The sequence below is a fragment of the Tinamus guttatus genome, unplaced genomic scaffold (assembly GCF_059628265.1).
Source record: "Tinamus guttatus ecotype Peru unplaced genomic scaffold, ASM5962826v1 Tinamus_guttatus_pri_ptg000602l, whole genome shotgun sequence".
NCBI classification, from domain to species: Eukaryota; Metazoa; Chordata; class Aves; order Tinamiformes; family Tinamidae; genus Tinamus; species Tinamus guttatus.
Window position 1 is genome coordinate 5,886,694 of NW_028289136.1, and position 16,373 is coordinate 5,903,066.

Consider the following 16,373-nt stretch of genomic DNA (forward strand, 5'->3'; position numbering starts at 1 on the left):
AAATGCTCCTGGGGACACTGGATCTATCAGCCTCTAGCAGATCCAGTGCTTTATCCCCAAGGAAAGGCGGCAGGAGCAGGGGCCAAAGCCACCCTTTGCATCCCCGCTCCTCGCTCTGCGCTCTTTCCCTTCCCGTGCAATATTCCAGCGTGATGCCAGCGCCGGGTGCTGGCAGCTTTCTGCCAAGCAACGGCAGAGTGTCCAGCAGGACAAGTTTCCCACTGTAAGTGCCCTGAATGCAGTTATTCAGGAGCACGGCAGCTGGTTTCTCGTGGCAGACGCCCCGGCAAATCGTGGGACTCGGCGGAGTGGTTTTTTGGAGACTCTCCAACATCCCCCCGCCTTACGCTAAGGATTTGCCCCATGAGCATCCATTAACAGGGATACCTTGGGGTGTCCCAGCGTGGGGCAGAGGGAGAGAATTCCTAGTCCCTTTGTTCCCACCACAGACCTGGTCCAGAGAGGGGGGGGGCTCGTAAATCCACCGCGCTCGGTGCATTTAATGGCCCAAGCATGAAGCAGAAGTTTCCATGCAGCTTTGGAAAAGTTTTTGGGGTGGGATTGTTATCAGGAGAACCCGGGGCTTTTTTTTTAAAAAAAAAAAAAAACTCCTGCTTCCAAAGTCACAACCGGCAGCATATTTTTCTCTTTTGGGCAAAAAGGGGAAATGGAGCTAACAAATCAACCCTAAGCTTCTTCCTCTCCCATCCCCTCCTCCCCCAAACGCACCTTCCCGTCTCCCGCTTAATCCACTTAAGAGAGATGGGAAATTCCCAGGCGGGCAGCGCTCCCCAGCCCTTCCCAGGGACGAGACCCGCTCCGCTCTGGGCTTTCCCGATCTGTCCGTGCATCCTGCCCAGCTCAGCACGTCCAAGCACCGCTTTCCTCCGTGGCTGCCTTTCTCCATGCATTTACCTGACGGGATCCGCACAGCCGGGTGCGCAGGGTGCAGCCTCCCCCCGCATCCCCAAAAAAGCCTCTTTCCCGGCTCCAGCCGGGAGGAGAGGCCTTGGGAAGGGCGAGGGGGGAGCGCAGGGGAGACAGGGAGCCCTGTGTGCAGCCGAAGCCCCGGACTGGGCACGGAGGCGGCGCGGAGGCTCCAGCTGCTGCTCAGATTACTTTGCAGCCGTGGCAATCCCTCCGCAGCCTCCATGGCGAAGGGGGAAGGAGTGAGGAGGGATCCCGGCACCGGGACCTCCTGCCTTGCCCGGACAAGGCGTGGGGATCGGGGACCCCCAAACTGCCCTCTTGGAAACGCTGGAGGTGAAAATTCAGAATCAGAGCAATAAATAAATAAAAGTAGTTTTCTTCTCCCTGGGACCTCTCTCCTCCTTCTGCCCCCTCCCCCAGCCGCCACATGCCCAAGGCTTTATTTTATTTTATTCTTTTATTTTATTTTTTTTGAGTAGTTCCCCTACACCGCCTGCCGCTGAGGGCCAACTCAGGCCAAACTCATCACACCAAAAAGTTTCCCGGGGCGGTTGGAGTGGAGGGGGGCGCTGGCCCCGCGGCCCCCCCCAGGGTTCTCCCCGCGCATCCCTCTGCCCTCCACAATCCCCACTCCTTCCCCTACAACCAGCTTCCCCAAAATGGGAATTTTGAGGGGATTTTGGGGGGTTTTTTGGGGAAGGGAAAGGGGAGGGAAGGGGGACACTCACCGGGACCGGTTCGCAGGGCGGAGCGGCCGCGCAGCGCCGGTTCCCACGGCGGGGAGCGGGCGCCGCTTGGGGCTGCGTGTCCCCCTTCCTCCTCCTCCTCCTCCTCCTCCTCCTCACTCTCCTCCTCCTGCTCCTCCTGCAAGCCGTGCAGCTGGCCCGGCAGGCGGGCTGCCCCCTTCCCCGCAGGAGGAGGGAGGAGGGAGCTCAACAGATGGCTGCGCACAAGGGAACATCTGGGAGGAGGAGGAGGAGGAGGAAGGAGGAAGGAGGCTGGACTTGCGCTCCGCTTTGTGACTCTCGAGTTGGCAGTTCCACCCCCCCCGACCCTTTCCCGTAGATGGCGAAGAGGAGGGTCAGATGGGCTGTGCATCCCCCCCTCTCCCCACCCCATCCTTCCCGCTTGCTCCCAATCCCTCCTGGGCAAAACTCCTTTGCTTTCGGGGGGGGGGGTCACTCCAGAGGCACCCCCGGAGCACAACCTCGCTCCTCCCCTGCACCCCCTTGGGCTGCATGTGCAGGGCTGGACCCCCCCGGCACCACCTGTACCCCCTTTTCCAGGGATGTAGGGACACGGCGGGCTCTGGGACACGGAGCAGGACAAAGCCACCACGTGCTGCAAACTGAGGTTAGGATAAAGCAGGGAAAAAAACACAGGCAATAACACGCGGTCTGGGAAACAGAATCTGGACTCATTTGCTCTAAGATGCAAGGATTTTCCCTAGGTGTCTGTGAACGATCATCACTGCACCAGAGCTTGTTATCTGCTAGGTGTAATAATGCCTGGTAAAAGCAGGTTTTCTTTGTGCAGGACTGGCATGGAGACACTAAGGTGACTTGTCACCCTACGTTTCAAAGAGACATTATGCAAGATCCTGGATGCTCAGGCTGCCACACTGCCCGACTGTGTTCCCAAGCGCATTGTGACATAAATGCTGAAAAATGAAGCAGGAGCTACATGATACGGTGGCTTGAAGCAGGGAAAGGGGTTCTGAGAGGTCCAGCATGGCTCTAATACCAAGGGCTGTGGTCAGAGGGAGAAGTTATCAGAGGAAGGAAAGGGCATTTGGGGAAGAGCTCAGTGGTTCCTTTCTCCTCTCAAAGTTTCCAGGGGTGACTTATCTTTGCTCCGCGCCCTGTGTCTCGGGATGTTTGGGAATCACCATCAGGCTGCCAAGCAGAGGATGAATTCCCCCCCACGAGAGGAAACTGAGGAAATCAGTGCCTGTACTCAAGTGAGCCATGCGCTTTGTCGGGAAATCTTGGGAAATTCCCTTAATCGGGGTTGCAATTTTCTATGTAAAGGTAATGGTAATATCTCCCGGCATTAGCAGTCTGGTATGAGGATCAGTTCACCGAAACCCTTTGCTGCTCATTTTTAAAGCTCTGAGCAGAGGAAGTTGCTAAGCTGAAGGCTTTTCTTTAATTTTCCACTGTGCTTATTTTCCGTGCCTTGTGCTAGGCCTTTGCTGTATCAGGGTTAGCCTCAGTAACTCAAAGATGCCAATCTGAGGCTGGAGGAATTAAACTCTCCAGCTGAGATGAAGTCCAGTTGTCAACGCTAGCAGGGCTGGTGATCTGAAAGAAAGAACTAAAAACCTGGGCCTTAAAAGCCCAAAATTCTGTTGAAGAAAGTTTTTAAAATTCTGTTTTCTCAACTGTGAAAGCTTTTTTTTTTTCTGTTCTTTTTTTTTTTATTCAGACTTTTGTTTTTTTTTTTTTTTTGTTCAGATGAAAAAAGAATGAACTGAGAGATATTCTGATTTAAACTTCTAACACTAAGGAAAGATATTTTAATAAAAATGATGCCATTTTGATAGTATTGGCTATATCTACATTAAAAAGCACAGGGCAGAATTTCCATCTCAGAGGAAAAATGGCCTGACATGACTCATGTCTATACAGCCAAGTTTCCATCCTCTAAAACAGGGCGGATGTACCCAAACTGACCCCAAGCATCCAGTCTGGGGTTCATCTTCTGGGACGTTGAGGTCATGCAGGACAACATCATGCAAAGCTAAGACTGAGCTTAGGTTTTAGGCACTATCATAGTCACAGGTTACCCTCCTTTATTTATTTATTTATTTATGAATTGAAAATCCCATGAGGGATTTCCACTAACTCTATTACCTTCTGATTTTTGGCCTAGATATAATACACTTTTGCCATGGCCATGCTGCAAATTCTGGAAATGGAGAGATAGCTCTATATGCTTTCCCTTCCCAGCTTCTTTCTTTCCTCCTTTGCTCTCTCCAGGTCTTAATCTGCATTCATGACACATTTCTCCAGCTCAGCTCAGCACAAGCACAGGAGATTCCTGTGTTCAGTTTGCTCTCTGGGTCTTCAGCCCTGCGTAGCATCACCCCCAATAACTCTCATACGCTGTTGCTGCAGAGACCCAGCAGACCTGGGGGTGACAGGACATCTTCTCCCAGCTCAGTTCCTTCAGGGACACTCTACGCCTGCCTCTGACCTTACACATCCAGACAACGATGACTCTCTTCTATTTCTCAATGTTTGATAAAACCACGCTTGTTTTGGCTTGATAAAAAACAGACGGATTGTAAGCCAAAGGAAGGATATCTGAGTCACTCTGACTTTCTCTTAAATAAACTGTAATAGATGCATAACGGGAGAAGAGAGTTAGCGAGTGAACGAGGATGACATAAGTTGGATTGGTAAGAGGAGCTGCTGTTGCAATTTTGCCCCTACGATGACGTTTCAGTCCCTCCCTGAAATCTCATTTCTCTTTCTTTTCTTATTCAATCCCAACTAAGGAGCCATTCTTCTTGTGCACTAAACCCTTGGAGAAAGTCTCAGAGTCTGATAAGAGCCCTGCAATCCCTCACGCTGGTCTTCTCCTTTATGTATTCCCCTCCTTGGGTATTTCTGTAGGAGAAGGAGCCTTCTCTTTGCTCTGCTGAGCAGGAAATTGCTCTTGAACCCTCTTTCTTTGTGGCCAAGATGAAGCATCTCTCCTAGGATGCTGTCCAAGTTCGACTATGTTTGATGGAATTTCTCAATGGGAAACACCCCCAGCTTCAGTCAGCAGCCTTTGCTTCTCAAAGACTTCACAGTTATTGTAAGAAATCAGAAAAGTAGCCACCCACAGTAGCAGAAAATAACCATCATTAGTTCCCACTGGGAATGCATGAAAGACGTTGGCCTACCAGGCAGCTCTGGGAAGGATTCCCATCCTTGTAGGAGTCCTGGAGTAAGTTAGAACAACAAATACAGATATTTTAAACTCTTAAAACAAGCATGAATTAAAAAAACCCTTCTGCAGCTGTGCCCCTGATATACTGGGGACTTGGCAAATTAGGAAGCACATTGCAGTCTGTTGTACACAGCCTTAGTCAAAAATAAAGGTTGTTCTCTAGCGCCTTCATCATCCCTTGTCACAGTAGTCCAAAGCCTACTGAAGTCCGTCCATCAGTGACTGAGTGCAATCAAGCCCCTTGGTCCACACAGACCTATGGACTTCTGTGGAGCACTGTCACCTCTTCACTCACAGAACTGGACGTGTCTGTCTCATTTGAGGGCCGTTAGATAAAATGCATGTAGAATATTTGGAAAAGGAGCCAAAACCCAATCCGCTGCTGGAAACCCCTTTGCAATAGGCAAAGTCAAGTATCTTCTTGCTTATTCTTCCTGTCTATTCACATGAATTTTGCTTTCCATGGTGCCTAGTGGCCCAGCTTGAGCAAGAGTGGTGGAGGAGTAGCACCTCCTTATTGTTGATCCTCTGCTTCTCCTGGACCCTCACCACAGTCGTGTCATAGCCTGGTTTTGATGCTCTCTTTGATACTCTCTTGAGTAATGAGAACTACAAATTGGACTGGAAAGGTCTTATTTTCTACATTTTGACCACTTCTTTGCAACCACTTCTGTCGCTATCAGGCAGCCAGACTCACAGCCTAGTGTGCAGGAACATGGAGACTTGCCTAAGTCCCATCCAGCCAGGAGAGAAGAAAAGTCCTACTCAGATCCATTCAATCACCCTTAGAGATGATTCCTTCTTTACATGGACTTTGGAGGAGATCTGCGTACTTGTGATTCTTTCCTCCTCACTTTCAGGCTAAGCACCTATATTTTAGGTATTGTGGAGCCCAAGTAACCTGCCCAAGGGGAATGTGGGGTTTCATCTAGCTGACTGTGTTAGCTGCTCCAGGGGAGTGGGTGGTTGTTTCCCAGCAGGCTGCTCGCTACACCATCAGTTTCCTTTCTATATATTTCGAGGATCTCATTGTGGATATTGACTTTCCTTTCACATCAGTCAATATTTACCTCTTGAGTTAATAAATACTGAGATTTACTTGGACAAAATCTGTGTGTCCTAAGCTCTTTCTACTATCTTTCGTGTTTCTGCCCTGGGGTTCATGAGTTGGAAAACCCTGTCAGGCTTTCGAGGCCTGGTTCTACAATGACATTCTTTATTTGCATTCATTCCGTTCACAAAAGGTCAAATCCTCAGCTGCATTCAATGCTACCTGGAGTCATCACGGTTCATAAGATCACAGGGGCACGAAAATAAAACACAAGTATTTTTTTGCTCAGCTTGATTCAATAGCTTCACATTGATGTCAGCAGGTCAGTTGGTGGATTGAATAGGAGTTGGCATCTTTCTGACAGCATATGTCTGAGTTTCTGCCATGTTCCATATCTTTGGTGCCTCAGATCCTCAGAGGTTTCTACACTTCAAGGTGGGAATCTTTGAATATCATACAAAAACAACATGATTCATATTTGCCCCACCATCCCATACTGGAAGTCTGCCTGGGAAGTGCATTCAGTGGTCCGGCGTGGTACATGGATGCTGTAAACTACTTTGGCCATGGCATTTCCCAAAAGAATATTGAAAAATGGGAGGAGATCCTCTCACTAGATGATCAGAGATCTGAAAATCTCCTCTGAAGAGGAGACACTGAAGAATCAGATTAATTTATTTTGACAAGGTGAGAACTACCAAGGAGCAAGAAAAGGACTCTATACCATGCACATAGACAACAAGGGGTAGCTTGAGATACAGTCCCAAAGAAGATATGTTGGAAGGGACATCTGGAAGTCTTTGCTTCAAAATTCAAGATTATGTCCATCTTTCATCCCAGAAAGTACTTAAATACTCACATGACATTTTTACAGTTGATAAAGTTTCATTGACTTCACTTCTGCAGGGGATTGCAAGTTTTGCTAAGCACCTGTGCCCTTTGCTGAAGGTGTGGATACAAGCACTTGGCTGAAACAGGTGCTGCAGTGACAAGCGTTGGGGAGAAAATGGGTAGAAAATAGAAAGATTTTCTCTTTTTTTTTTTCCCTAATAAAAAGATGTATTTTTCTATTTTTAAATGGGTGGTGTTGAAGGAAGCCGTTGACACATTTTCCTGATGTTTGTTGCTCCATAAGCAAAAGAACTAATGAAATATGGTTTCCTAGTCTCCTGCATCCTTCAGTGCTTCTGTTTCCTCACAGTGTTGTCTACCATTTTGGTCTGCAAAAGGAAAAAAATGGTGTTGTTGATTGCGCTCTGGAGTGCCAAATGATGGTCCAGGAGGCATCTCCTGACTGTCCGGTGGACTGCTGCATTGCAGAGTGGGTGAAAGTTTTCATTAGTGGGTCCTTTAAAATTCATGAATTTTCCTTTAATTTACCTCCTTCACTAAGGGTGCTGATACTTGTGGAACTTGTATGAACGTCAAACTTCCACAGTGGCAAAGACATTTTGGTCAAAGTGGAGCTATACCAAGTAACTTACTTCCTTCAAAGCTTTAATACTTGAAGGCTAAGCAGAGTGACCACAGAGATATGGATTTGTTCAGGAAACAAGCTAAGAGAACAAAATATCACCAGACCCAGTAAAAGGAAGCATTTTTCAATTTTCCTGCTCCATTTTCAATTTCAATTTTCAATTCTACTCTTCAGTCAAAGCTAAAAAGGCAATGAAAATATTTTCATTGTTTTGATCTAAAAAATAAAACTCACCCATGCATAGAAACCTTGGGAGTAAACTTTGTAGCCCAAAGCACAAACTGTTACCTGATGAATTTATTCTCCGAGAGGCTAAATTTCAAAAGAAAACATTGGCTTGAGGTGGTTTTGCTTCTCATCGGAGAGGATTAAACGCCAAATGGTGGTTCATAAGGCAAAAGGAGGCCAAATACCAGGAAAACCTTCAAAGTGAAGACTTTTGCTTGAAACGAGTTGCCTGCTGCAGGAAACAAGGGGGGCCCATGTTGTGTATACTTTTAAAGTTAGATTAGGAGAAGAATGAAAACATTTACAGACTAATTCCTGGATCCTGTTTCTTGTGATGTTAATGAAAATATTCCGCCTGCAGAGGGTTCAGCGCAGCCTTCTCCATTATCTGCCTGCTAATCACTCTCTCTCCCCTCTGAAGCTACCTATAATGTCCATTGCTATGGCAACCGAGCATGGTATGTATCACAGACAAGACGACATATGCATCTTTTCCGGCTCTAAGAGCTCGTCTGATTAGGCTGTTTTCTTCCTTCATTTCCACGTTCCCCAAAGGAGGTACCTACGGGGGCATTTGCACCTCTCCATGGGCTGAACCAACCAGCAAAGCAAAACCCTGTGGATCGGCACCCAGACCAGCTCTGCACGGACCATAAATTTGTGATGTGTTCCTCTGAGGTTTAATTAAATGTATTTTTCACTCGGTGGCAAGAAAATATTTTGAAAGAAACAATGTTAAAATGTAATTACCCAACAGCTAAACATGCCTAGAGAAATGGAGGTTATTGCATTCTCAGGCAGGTCAGTCATTAAAATTTAACAAATGAAGGCAATATTTTATCTCTGCAAGTTTGCTAACATTGATGCATTGGCTATTTGCTCATCCTGCCTTTCCAAAATGCATTTCCATTGATACCCTGTAGCCTTGCAAGCCTGAAGGTCGTAATGAAGCAAGCAGATAGTTGCTGGCAGTGCTGAGAAGACTGATAGCATCTTGCAAAGGGTCGGCTATGGGGAAAGCTCAAGGTTTAGTGGTAAAAGCAGAAGCTGGTCTTAATTGCAGAGGGACATGACAAGTCTTTACTGTCATCCATCAATCTGTTCCTCTAGTATCTGCCTTTGCTTAGTACCAATTCCAACCACACTGATCTTGGACTCTTCCTCACCTTAACCAGGGCTGAAAGAATAAACCTGGTTTGATCTCAGGTTCTGCAGAAGCTGCATGATGGTACTTACTGTTGCCTCCCCCAAATACTCAAGGGGAAGTGAACACTGGAGAGGGAGGAGAGTTGTTAAGCTGAAAACTGGGGCTGGAAGGTGAACAACTGGGTAAAACTGAGGCAGGAATATACTAAGGCTGGACATGATAAATATATATACGTACATATATATATTTTGCATAACATCCTTATCCTGCAATATATATATATATATTTATATATATATATAATAAGATAGAGCTAATAGGGCCTAGCTATAAAAGCAGAAGCTTCTGCTTATCTTTTGCAAAAAAGATAGTATTTCTTATTTGTGAGCAAAATCATCCACAGTCGGTGAATTTCGTCATTTTCCTCTTGCATCATTGTACGTTTTCTCCTGCCCACAACAAAGCTCCCCAGGAACTCACTTCCCACCCAAATCCAAAGGCTCAAATGCCATGGTTTTCTCTGAAGCATGTTGATGACTCAGGGCCAGAGAGCTGTGCTACAAAGGGTGGGCTTCACTGGAGAGAAAGGATTTCATTTTTTTTTTTTTTTAAGAAGCAATGAAGGCCCCTGAGGTGTTCTGAGATAAAAGAAAGAGGAAGCTGGGTTTTACTGAGAGGGACTTTCATAGAAATCAACATTGCGATTCCATATAAAAACACCTGAAGTCTTAGCTGGGGTGTAGGGTTTAGGTATATTATTCCTGCTAAGGAAAAAGAAAAAAAAACATAAACAAACAAACAAACAATCCCCCTCCCCAGAACATGTATTTCTGTGTGCCAGATGTAAGGATGTTGGCATTCTCAGCTGATTATCTTTTCCCCTGAACAATAAGATTTTCTGCTACCTATAATTTCCTCCCACTGAGTGTTTCGGCTGCTGGACTCTATATTGCACAAGCTCTTTAGAGACTCACAAGTTATTTTGAGTGAACACACAAAAAGCTGAGCCTTGGGCTTCCCTCTTAAAACGCCCACAGAAATCTAATTACCCTTGAGCCTTTCTGTTGAGGTTGGGTACTGGGGTCATGAGTTATGAAGGGAGAAGGCACAGAGGATGGGAAAAATGATGCAGAAACCTTATATCACAGAAAAACAAGGTGAAGATGCACCACTTGCTTAAGAGCAAGGAGAAGATCTGGCTTAGGGGGGAGATCATCTCAGCCTGTAAGAGCAGCATCCCTAGTAACTTGCTTACTTTTCTTTTACTATCCTTTAAACAGTATGATGAGATTGGAAGGCTTCAGATGGACCATGGCTTCTTCTGATCATTCCTTGACTGTAAATGCAGATATATTCCCACTATTACTTGGAGGCAGCTCCGAAGTCTAGTAGCAAAGGGATCTATCCCATTCCTCCTCCTCCTAAGGCACCACTAGAACAGGTTGGACTTTCTTTCCGCTCGTTTTTTCCTAGTGTCAGTAAAGAGAAAAAATATCTATACAGCACTTTGCCTTTTTACATGATATTGGCGTCTTCAGTACTGCAGCTCCCAGAAGGGTGTGAATATGAGTTGTTTCCTCAGGGCTCACACACAGAAGGTCCAGTCAGAAGAATAAGCATTTTTTAAGCCCAGTCAGATGGATTTTTTTAGATGCTTGCGAAAGTGTAAATGCTGCCTGGGTAGACAACACAAGCAAGCAGATATCACAGGACAAGTAGAACAGGAAGTGACTTCTTGGAATCTTTGTATACCCCGGGCGTAGTCCTTCCATCCACCCATTCCCACCCCAAAATCCAGATCACCTAGAGGAGCTGGAGTCATCACCAAAATAAATTTTTTTTCTCAGTGACGACAACCTTGCAACCAGTCCTTGGTCCAGTCCTGTTCAATTTATTCATTGATGACCTGGATGAGGACACAGAGCGCTCCCTCAGCAAGTTTGCTGATGACACAAAACTGGGAGGAGTAGCTGATACCCCAGAGGGCTGCACTGCCATCCAGAGGGACCTGGACAGACTGGGCAACTGGGCAGTGAAAAACCTCATGCGATTCAACAAGGCCAAGTGCAAGGTTCTGCACCTGGGGAGGAATAACCCCAGACACCAGCACAGGCTGGGGACCGACCTTCTGGAGAGCAGCTCTGTGGAGAAAGACCTGGGTGTCATGGTGGACGACAGGTTGACCATGAGGCAGCAGTGTGCCCTCGTGGCCAAGAAGGCCAATGGGATCCTGGGGTGCATTAAGAAGAGTGTCTCCAGCAGGTCGAGGGAGGGGATCCTGCCCCTCTACTCAGCCCTGGTGAGGCCACATCTGGAGTACTGTGTCCAGTTCTGGGCTCCACAGTGCAAGAGGGATGTGGAGCTGCTGGAGAGAGTCCAGCGCAGGGCTACGAGGATGATCAGGGGCCTGGAACATCTGCCCTATGAGGAGAGGCTGAGGGAGCTGGGCCTGTTCATCTGGAGAAGAGAAGGCTGAGAGGGGATCTAATCGGTGTCTATAAGTACCTCAAGGGAGGGAGTGCAGAGGATGGTGATGGTCTCTTTTCAGTGGTGGCCACTGATAGGACTAGAGGAAATGGCCGGAAACTGAAGCACGAAAAGTTCCACAGGAACTTAAGGAAAAATTTCTTAACAGTGAGGGTGCCAGAGCCCTGGAACAGGCTGCCCAGAGAGGTTGTGGAGTCTCCTTCTCTGGAGATCTTCCAAACCCGCTTGGACGCAGTCCTGTGCCACGTGCTCTAGGTGACCCTGCGTGTGCAGGGGGTTAGACTAGATGATCTCTAGAGGTCCCTTCCAACCTTAAGCATTCTATGATTCTATGATTCTGTGAACCAGTGTATGCAGTAAGGGGGTAAAGTGCACTGAATACCTCAAGCCTGCTTAAAACTTTTATTCTTGAGCTGTGCTCTGTGCTCTGGTGCTTAGGAAAACAGAGTTTATGTGTAAAACCAATCTGTATAAATACTGTGTGGTTGAAAAAGGAAGACAGGGTTCCACTTGGTAGATGGTCATATTTGAATGCTCTTATGTGTTATTAAGACGTGTCTTTGTTTTCTATCTTGCCTTCACCAACACAACCTTTCAGCTCTTCCAGTGTGTTTTTCCCCTTGATTTTTTATTAATCTTAAAATCACTTTTCATCTACTATGGCCCAAAGACATCTGTGATGCTCTCAGGAAGTTGGACCTGATAATCTTAGAGGTGCCTTCCAACTCAATTTTTCTGTGATTCTGTGATTATGTTTGCTTCCTTGCTCCATTTAAGGCAGATGGTCCTGTTCTCTCTTTTTCTTTTTATTTTTTCTCTCTAACAGTCGGTCCTTTCCCAATTGGTCACTTTGGTGTTTATAGGAAGTTCGCGTTGACCAGAATGTTTTTTCTAATCAATAAAGATGTGTCTGGGAATTGCATGCTGTCCTTTGCATAAATTAAGGATCTTCATGCTATAAAGCCTATTGTCATGAGATGCATCTCAAATAGTCTTCTTACTACACTGTATGGGAAGATGATGACATTTTAACAGTTAGTTACTCTATGAAATTTTCTGACGTGAGGTGGTTGCTTAATTTTTGCTATGTCCTTATTTCTCCACAGGAACAATTCTTGTTACAATGCTCTTATCTGGAACAAATGTAATTTTGCTACATGCTGTAAGATCCAAATCAATGGAAATACTCTCAAAAGTACTTTTATTCTCTTCTCGCCCATTCTAAATACCTCTCTAAGTATTCACAATTAGAGCATCAGTATTTGATCTGACCTGCTCACACACTTTCCCATATTTAACCCATTACTTCCTATAAAATTTAACTGAGTTAACTGGCAATTAATTTTGCCGTGATTTTCCCCAGTGACCCTGTAATACATAACTTCATACACTTGTGGCAGTAGCATGAATATTATTTTTAGAAGATTACCTGATGACTCCCCTTGTGATTAGAAGGGTGGTCCCTAATGGTGAGGGGGCATGCGCTGCTAGGAGGAGGAATGGGACCATTACTACTGTGTTGTCCTTTCTTTTTCTTCATTGGATGTTGGCTCAGGTTGATGGCTTTTTTATTTTGCACGCTACCCTGTAAATGTTGGTCTAGCAGCTTGTGTCCACTGTTTAGCAAAGTACTCCCTCCATGGCATCTTTTCATTTGTGTTTGCTGCCAATCTACCACGAATTCTCTTTTGGACTTCTCCTAGCATTGACTCAAAGGTTGTCCGGTGGAATGTAACCTTCTTTTTTCCCCATCTCAGTTTCAGACCTTGTTATCTTGGTGCTTCTTTTAGTTATTGAGCCTTTCTGTACCCTGAAATGGTTCACTTGCCCAACCTTTGGATTTTTTCCTCTGCTCCTCTCCTCTATTGTGTTTTTACTTCCACTCTCCTGTGATCCTTGGCTCAGTTTGCATTTTCCCTGCAATGTTCTTGTTTTGATGTTTGTCCAGCTTCTCCTTGTTTGCTTAGGCCTCCCAATAAGCTCCCTGCTGTGTTTTCTATTGCTTCCTTAAATATTTCCCATCTGGTCTGCACTGAGATTTCTTTATGATTCCAGATTAATGGCCTGAAACGCTCTTCAAGCATTACCTTCTCGTTCTCTGTCACAGACTTGCCTTTTAACTTTGCAAGATCAAATTTTGCTTCAGTGTCACCCATCTTTCCCTTGGGTTTTAATGTATTTGTCATCTTTCCCATAAATAATTCATGATCACTGCTGCCCTTCAGCATTCCAATGGACTTTCACATCCATCTGTTGGGACTTTCCAAGATAATCATGAGGTTCATCTGATTTTTATTTTTTTTTCTTTTCGGTGACCATCTGGTGACCTCTCATAAATCCACAAGGGAGACAAATACCATCAGTGATCCTACTATGCACCTCCCGGCAAATTCCCAACTTCTCACCATTACCATTTCCTGTTCCAGTTCCAGGGGCAATGGCTTGTTATTTCTGCTTTCATCCTCTGCATTTCCAGCTTTCACCTTCAGAATTGCCTCATAAGATGGGGCCTCATTTTAGAAGCTCTATTGATAAAATTTATCTTTCCACTTCTCTGCAACTTGCTTTGGTGCATAACAACAAATCACACTAAGGCAGGGATTACTGCAGGCTGCACTAAATATTGCTGTGACAGTCCTCTCACACATCAGCTTCCAGTTGTTCACAGAAGTCCCTATGCCTCTTGTGCATGGAGGCCATATTGCTTCTACGTTTTACTCATCTGGAAGAAAATCAAGTGTAATATTCACGTATCAGCTCTGTTATCATCTGCCCCTCTGCGGTGTCTCCTGCTTGGTTGCTGTGGATGCACAACTCAGCAGTGCTGCTTGCTGTCCTGGGGTCAGAACAGGTCCAGGAGGCCATCTCAGCATCTCTGTGATATGTTCAGCCATTCTCCACCCCCAGGATTATTTCCACACAATTGGGTCAAAAGCCACATCTGTCAACCCGAATTGCAAAATGTTTCTTGCAACAAGTTTTGGATATAATGACTCTTTTGGACAGCTCAGTTTATGAGAAATTGTTGCCATTCTTTTGTACCTCTTGGCACAAATAGCAGTGCCATGTTCATATCTTGGCTTCCAAGCTGGTTAATTTGGGCTGCTGTAAATTAAAATCTGGATTTTTCCTCCAAATACATGGTCTGTCCAGCAAGTTGCAAAAAAGCAAGTTTCCTTTTGCTTTAGGTGACACAAATTCCTGACATTTTATTCAGCAATAGCTGATGTGACATTTCCAGGTTACTGCCACCCACCACATAAATAAGGGGCATCAAAGTGTCTGTATCCCAGTGTGGGAATAACCTGTCTTCCTTTAACTTTTAGGATATATGATGAGATGTTTATAAAAATATTTTGAACTAGGAATAGCTGTGAACAAAGAGGGATCACATAAAAGAAAGGAGTTTATTTTGAAATTAAGATACCTGTGTTTATGCATCTACATATAAGGTAGGTGTCTAAGCTCCCATTTCAGTGAATGGAAATTCAGTTGCCAGCTGAACACAGTCACCCAGTATTACCTGAGATAGTTGCTGGGCAACTCGTCTTGTCTACAGCTGTTAGTCCCATAAGGCATGGACCCGAGTTTTGTGTCGTATCATACAGTTCACACACCGTAAAACTCAGCCATCTCAGTGGATGTGGAGGAGAGCTTAGATGCAGTGCTGGCATTTGGACCATGGCTTCCCATGCTTGAAGCATTGGACCATGGATTTCAATACCCAGAAGATGCCTAGCAAAATTACAGCAAACATTACCAAGGGACAAAGCATAAGTAAGTTGGTGACACCATGCTGAGTTGCTTGTGATGGTGAATTGGGGTAGGTTCATGGTTTCCATTGGAAGTGACTTCAGAAACATTTTCAGCTTCCAATTCCATGAAAAGATTCTAATCAGGATAAAGTTAGCACTCACAGGAGAGGTTTCCATGTTGCCTTTGGGCATCTGAATATGTGGTTCCTATTAAAACAGACCTCCAAATAAAAGCCAACTTGAAAAATTCTCATCTCTTTCCAGAAATAGAGTGAGTGGCCTGAAGTCATAAGAGAAATTTTGTTCTCTGGGCTTTAAGCAATTAATTCTCCTGTATCAGATTGCCTAAGACTGATCCACACTCTTCTGCATTAAAACATTGGGATGACTCTTGCCCCACCAGTAAATTTAGACTATCTCAACTTTGGATCATGCTACCCACAGTTACATACATAGAAGAATGACATCATGAAACAACTGAGAAACCTGGTAGAAATGCTCATCTTATGCTTAAACACTGTACCCCTCAAGAGCACCTCTATATCCATGCGGTGCCATCATCATTGCAACACGAGGACAATCTCCAGCTGGCAGAAGATAAAAATATTATCGCATGAAAAGTCTGAGAGATCAGGACATGCTTTTCCATTCAATCCATTGCATTCGGCTCAAAATTCCTCCAGCCTTAGAGATATAGGTGGGAAAAGAGTGTAGATTTAGAAACAGGATGTCAGCATTCATATATTCACTGATTTCAAAATTGGGAGAACACTTAAGATCAACCTTCCTAACCTTCCCTGGAACCTAGAACTTCCCATGCCTTGATGGGAGCTAATTGCCAGCACCTAGGATGCTGTTATGTTTCCAAATAAGTCGACACAGCCACTTGCCCTTTTTGAAACAGGAAAGCAAGCAAGCAAACAGCAACTTCCCTTCCCTCTCAACCTTCCCCAGAATGCTTATACAATTGAAAATGAAATTGCTCTTCTGGGCTGAGTTGCAGCCCTGCTCCTCGGAGGCCCCTTCAATCCAACTGGCAAAGGAGGGAGTTGGCCGGGTTTATGCAGTGCGTGTTTGCAAAACAGTTTAGAAATAAAGACTGCTGTGCAGCACTGAGTCATGCAGCTGAGACTATGGAAAGTGAAGCCCGTGGAGCCTAGGAATATGCCTGGATCCCTTGTGGAGGGCAAGGGGGTCTGTGAGCATGTGTGAGTTGATACTAGCAGTAATAACTTGGGAGTGAGCTTCAGAGACCTCAGCATTTCCCACTGCCCTAGGAAAAGTGAAGTCTTGGAGGCTTTTGCAGGCAGAATAGCCTGTTTGGGATCCATATGCATTGTAACTTGGAGCACCTTT